The sequence below is a fragment of the Camelus bactrianus genome, chromosome 21 (genome assembly GCF_048773025.1).
Source record: "Camelus bactrianus isolate YW-2024 breed Bactrian camel chromosome 21, ASM4877302v1, whole genome shotgun sequence".
NCBI classification, from domain to species: Eukaryota; Metazoa; Chordata; class Mammalia; order Artiodactyla; family Camelidae; genus Camelus; species Camelus bactrianus.
In genome coordinates, this window is record NC_133559.1 from 6,495,173 (window position 1) to 6,500,736 (window position 5,564).

The 5,564-nt window shown below is 48.5% G+C and overlaps 1 long non-coding RNA gene across 2 annotated transcripts; it reads left to right on the forward strand.

Annotated features, from left to right (window-relative positions):
* The first annotated feature begins 1,283 nt into the window (after window positions 1-1,283).
* LOC123616592 (uncharacterized) lies at window positions 1,284-5,286 on the forward strand. Of its 2 annotated transcripts, XR_006724595.2 has the most exons (3): window positions 1,502-1,661; window positions 3,366-4,639; window positions 5,272-5,286. It is a non-coding gene; the product is annotated as an uncharacterized LOC123616592 (long non-coding RNA). The 2 variants fall into 2 exon arrangements; XR_012501311.1 differs by lacking the exon at window positions 5,272-5,286 and having other exon boundaries at window positions 1,284-1,661; window positions 3,366-4,275.
* Window positions 5,287-5,564: the final 278 nt, after the last annotated feature.

The following is a 5,564-nucleotide window of genomic DNA, read 5'->3' on the forward strand; positions in this document are numbered from 1 at the left end:
CTGTACACCTGAAACTAACATTGTAAATCAACTAGACGTCAATTATAAAAGATTTTAAAGATAAATGATCCCCCAAAAATGCCTGGGTGGAATATTCATTGAGAAGGAAGGAGATTGGGATTATATTTCCTCATTTTCAACCCAGCTTCAACTTCCTGAGGAGAGGGGGAGTTTTTGTCCTTCCTTGGTCTTGACTGGAAGTGTCATGGCATTGGTATGTGGTGGGTACTTCTTATCTGCAAGGCTAATTTTATTGTAAGGAGGGCATAATGAGCAAAAGGTTATTTTCAGAAGCCAGAGATTCCCACCTTTCTTTGTCTACCTCTAAGACCCCTCTCGTTCACAAGATGTGTGGGTTCCTGTCAGCCCGAAGGCTCCTGCTTTTTTTGCTTGCCCCTAGGACTCCTGCTGTTCACAAGATGTATAGTTTCCTGCCACCTGACCCATGCCTTGTTCTAACAATACTTTCATTACATTTTCCATTAACAAGGGGGTCTTTGCTAAAATTTGGGGTGTAGAATAAGCTAAATTACTTAAGGATTTAGACTCTGTTTGAGGCACCCATTTTTCTGCCCACACTGTTGAGATTTTCTCATTACCACAAAAAAATCCTGAGCTACCAGGTGGGGAAAGATGGTGCCCAGGACTCTGAGGTCATTGGCTATTGCAGAGAAGGAGCCTCCTAGGACCAATAAGGAAGGTCAATGACCAACAAGAGGTTCGCATTTCATTCTTTGGAAATACGGGATATAACGGAGGGTCCTGATGAAGGGGAGAAGAGAGTGCAATATGAATTCATGGATGATCATTGGAGGCAGGATGATATGAAGCAGGTGAAGAAGGGATAAATCACGCTCCAGAGCTCAGGACAGTTCTAGAAGGGGAAAGAATCTCCTGTACAGGAGACTCCTCTTCCACAGAACCTCCCAGGGAGCAAATGTGTGGTGTGCTAATCCAACACCAGCCATCCTGCACTGCCCCTTCTCTCCGCGTGCTCACATCTGTCTCCCACTGGACTGAGTTCTTCCTGGGCCTGCACTGGGTCTTAGTCATTATTGTATCCTTCCCTACTCACAGACCTGGCCCCTGGTAGGTGCTCAGTGGTCTTTGGGTAAATGATCTTAACTTCATTTGACCACAAACATCAGTGATAGAGGTGATGTGTGTGGTGTGGATGTAACTTCATTTACTTTGTATGAAAGGTGGGGCAGAGACTCTAGGATGGATTATGACGTGCATTAGTGTCCAATCCTGGCGTCCTTAGGACTCTATCTCCGGGCGTTCCAGCCCAGAGTTTCCTTTCCTCTTGTCTCCTCATGTTCACCCAAACTCTACTGAAGTAGCACGTACATTTGAAGGAAACGCATTTATCCCTATATCCCTCTGCCCCACCCATCACACTCACATACTAAATCCTTTCCGAGAAAATAGAAATGCTCTTATTCACCCAAAAGCTGCCAAACTAGAGTTTTGAGTGCAAAGAGGGGATTTGGCAAGTGTTTTCAAGAACTGAGTGAGACACCAGGACATCAGGAAGTGGTGGGGAAACCCCTTTGTTTCCTGCTGCCAGCCGAGCCCAGGATAAAAGGACCCTGCTCCGAGCTTCACCACACCACTTGAATCCCAGAGGCCTCGAACAGCCCAACAGCCCGGAGAGGCAGGTGAGTGGGGAGGCTCTGCGCTGAGGGCGAGGAAGCCCTCAGGGAGGCCGTCGATAGGTTCCCATTGGAGGGAATGAGAAGATTGTGGAGAGCTATGGGGCGAGGTGGGAAGGAAAAGACAGACGATCAGGAACAGCAATGGGAACAGATAAAACAGACCAGAAAAGAAAGACCTGGTGGGAGAGACCATGAGCAGAGAGAAGTGGGATGGAATACGAGGCAGAAAGTCAGGGTCTAAATCAGGTGTCAGCAAACTAGAGCCCGCAGGCAGAGCTCAGCCCACCTGTCTTTGTAAATAAAGTTTTATTGGAACACAGTCAGGCCCATCTGTTTACATACTGTCTATGCCTGCTTCTGCACGGCAATGGCAGAGTTGAAGAGTTGTGACAAAGACTGGCCTGAAAAGCCTAAAATACTTACTCTCTGGCCTTTTATAGGAAAAGTTTGTTGTTCTAAAATAGGAAATAATTTGAGATTATGTGATTGAAGGTATAGAGGGAAAAGCTCCAGCTTGGCCTAATGGATGTTGGCAAAGCTGAAGCCAGAACTTAGCTCTCAACATCCCCAGTCTTTGTTCTTTCTTATGCTCCTCCTTGAATCTTTCTCTTGTTTTAAAGTCAAGCTTTCTACCACAGGCCTGAGCACGAGGATTTATGCAGTGAGGGTCTAAGCTGGGTGCCTGGCTGGGGGTTCCTACCGACTCTGTCTCTGCTCTGGGTTCTAACTCTTAAGACAGCCAACACAAAGGGACATTAATTCTCCTTGTAGAAGCAGTGGGTCAAGTTTAAAATAGTCAGGAATGATACGGGAGGGCTAGACACATTGCCAAAAAAGGGCAAAGTCAGGGGAAGAAATGCTTCAGCAACCAATACAGACAGTCTCAGGGCAAGAAAATGTTCCATCATACCTGGAAGAAATGTCATCTAACTTCTCCAGTTTGGTCTCTTTGCATCAACTGGTCTTATAAAATTTAGCAGATGCTTTATTGTCCCCCCTAAACTTCTTTTCTTCAAGCTGATTCCTCTAAAGGCATCTTACCTTTTATTTCAAGCACACTTTCCAAACTCATTCTTTCCCACAACTCCCAGCAGAGCAAAGATGCTCCATTTAAAGGACAGGGTACAGTCCAGGCACCTACTTCCAGGTGGAGCAGACAGAGAGGCACTGGCACCTGTGGGGCAGCTCCTAAGAAAATTCTCTTTTTTGGCCACTGTGGTCTATGGGGACTTCTGTAGGGTGGGTGGTTTCAGGAGGGAGTGAAATAAGATGGCCATAGCATTCCTATTAAGGAAATAAGTAATGAACATAAATACAAAACAGAAACAGACTCACAAACATAGAATACAAACTGTGGTTGCCAAGGGGGCGGGGGGTAGGAAGGGACAGACTGAGATTTCAAAATGTAGAATAGATAAACAAGATTATACTGTACAGCACAGGGAAATATATACAGGATCGTGTGGTAGCTCACAGCGAAAAAGAATGCGACAATGAATGTATGTATGTTCATGTATAACTGAAAAATTGTGCTCTACACTGGAATTTGACACAACATTGTAAAATGACCATAACTCAATTAAAAATTGTTTAAAAAAAAAAAGAGAAATAAGTAATGAGAGACAGTGCTTGTCTCTCGTGTTAACTTGGAAATAACCTTCTCCACTGATGTTGTCTCATTCTAAAGGGTTTTTTTCCTTCTTTCAGTTTATCGTCAATCTAAGGAAAATGTCTCAGCAGCAGCAGCAGCAGCAATGCAAAGTCCCCTGCCCGCCCCCTCCCAAAGTCCCTGTGCCCTGCCCTCCCCAGGTCCCTGAGCCCTGCCCTCCCAAGCCGTGTCCCCCGGGGGGGCCCAGCCAGCAGAAGTGCCCCCCTGTGAAGTGCCCCCCCAGGCAGCAGGAGTACCTGCCGAAGCAGCAGTGACACCTCCGAAGTGCCCTCCACCACCTGATCATGAAGATACCGCACACCCTTGCCCCCCGCCATCCCCTCTCTGCCTGCACCTGCTGGGAACACAGACAGCTTAGAAGCCGCTGCCTCTCTTCAGACGCAAGAAGAAAGATATCATCACAGTATATTGGGTTTTCCTCCCAAATCAACGACTCCTCCGTGCTCCTCTCCCAGGAGACTGCATGGTGTAGACAGACATGTATGTTCCCAAGCTCTTCCCTGAGGGCCAGACCAGTTCTTGCCCTTCTCTGCCACTGCTGTGGTCAGGACGAGGCCAGACTGTCCAGCTGCTATCTCCTCTACCATGCTGCCTCCTGCTGGTCATATGAGATCATTACAAGGACACAGATTTCCTTGTTCAGCAGTCGGCCTTCCTGGGATGCAACAACTTTACGAAGGTTTCGAGGAGTAAACGCAGTTGAAAAATTAAAACAAAAAAAAAATACTGGCTAAACCGATAGAAATTTCTCCAGCGTTCTTCAGAGCACAGCTCCATGCTCCTCAGTGAAGGCAGTGAGGTCTTCTGTTTGTATTTCTTCCCGAATACTCTCCACAACTCCCAACCAAGTTCACCCACCCTCTAGACTCTGAGCCCATTAAAAGTACTCCAAGCCCTTTAATGTTCCTTCCTCCCTGCTTCTCAATAAAAAAAAATCTTTTCTCCTGATTGGCCACATCTCTGCTCTCTTGCTGGGGCTGGGAGAGAAGACACAGAGGGACAAATCAGGGCCAGAGGGGGGAAGTGGGGACTGAGTGGGAAGTCGTTGGGAGGACCCTGGAGATCAGGGGCCACAGGAGGACACAGGGGACATTGCACAAGCCAGCAGGTCCCCTTTTCCTCTCCGGTCACCCATTCTCAATGTCCTAAAGGGCCAGCCATCTCCCAGGTCCACAACCACTCGCATTGCCTGCCTCCTTCTTGACAAGGACTCGCCACACAGAGGAGGCGGAGACTGTCGACAAGGGAGACACCATCAGTGCAGGGCGCAGGCAGGGTGGAGCATGAGCTGGGCTCTGCGAGGTCCAGAGAGGTACGTGTGGATCGGTACCTGGGGCCAGAATTGCCAGCCTGGCCTGTGCAGAGCCTGTCAGGGAGGGGAGGGGCCCCAGGGAGGCATCCACTGCCCCGGGTCTCACACCGCTTGGTCTTGGGAAGAATTTACACTCTTAAAGTTAACGAGGAGCCCAAAGAGCTTTGGTTCTTGTAGATTTTATCTACTGATGTTTCTTGCATTAAAACTTAAAACTGAGAAATTTTGTAACGCGTGTTATACACAAGGAGACGCTGACTAGCTGTCAGATGGACGATGTCACCGCATCACATGCCATGCAGTCTCTGCTGTCATTTCTACTGCAGACTCGTGGAGAAATGAGAGTGAGAAAATCAAATAACATGTTATTATTATGAAACTTTTTTGACACTCAGACCCCACTAAAAGCATCTCGGGAACCCCCAGAATCTCCACACTACCCTTTGGGAACCACTGGTCTGGAGAGTCACAGTGGGGCAGGCCTGCGGGGTCCCTGAGCCAAGGGCAGTATGGCACCACAGGGAGGAAACGCAAAGGCAGTCCTCCGCGGGCTTCAGCCTCAGCCTATCGGAGGCGTTATGTATGCCTGTCGTGAAGCTACCCTGCTAAATCAAGTTCTGTGCTTTCAACAGACGCTGATTAGCACCAGTGAAGCATCCGGAACTGATAAGACCTGGAGATGAAGAGAAGACTGAGGTTCTCTAGAGAAGCCCCCCCAGCGGTCTGCTGAGTGGTGGGGACAGACGTGTGCCACACAGGCCACCAGACTGCATCTGACAAGAGCGTGCATCACAGGGCAGGGGTCGTGCTGGGGTGATGTACAGAACGTGGAAGGTAGAGAGCAAAGCAGAGTGGAGGACGATTCCGTGATTTCTGATCTGGGCTCCATCCCCGAGTTCCTACATGACACAGGCAGGACCTTCCT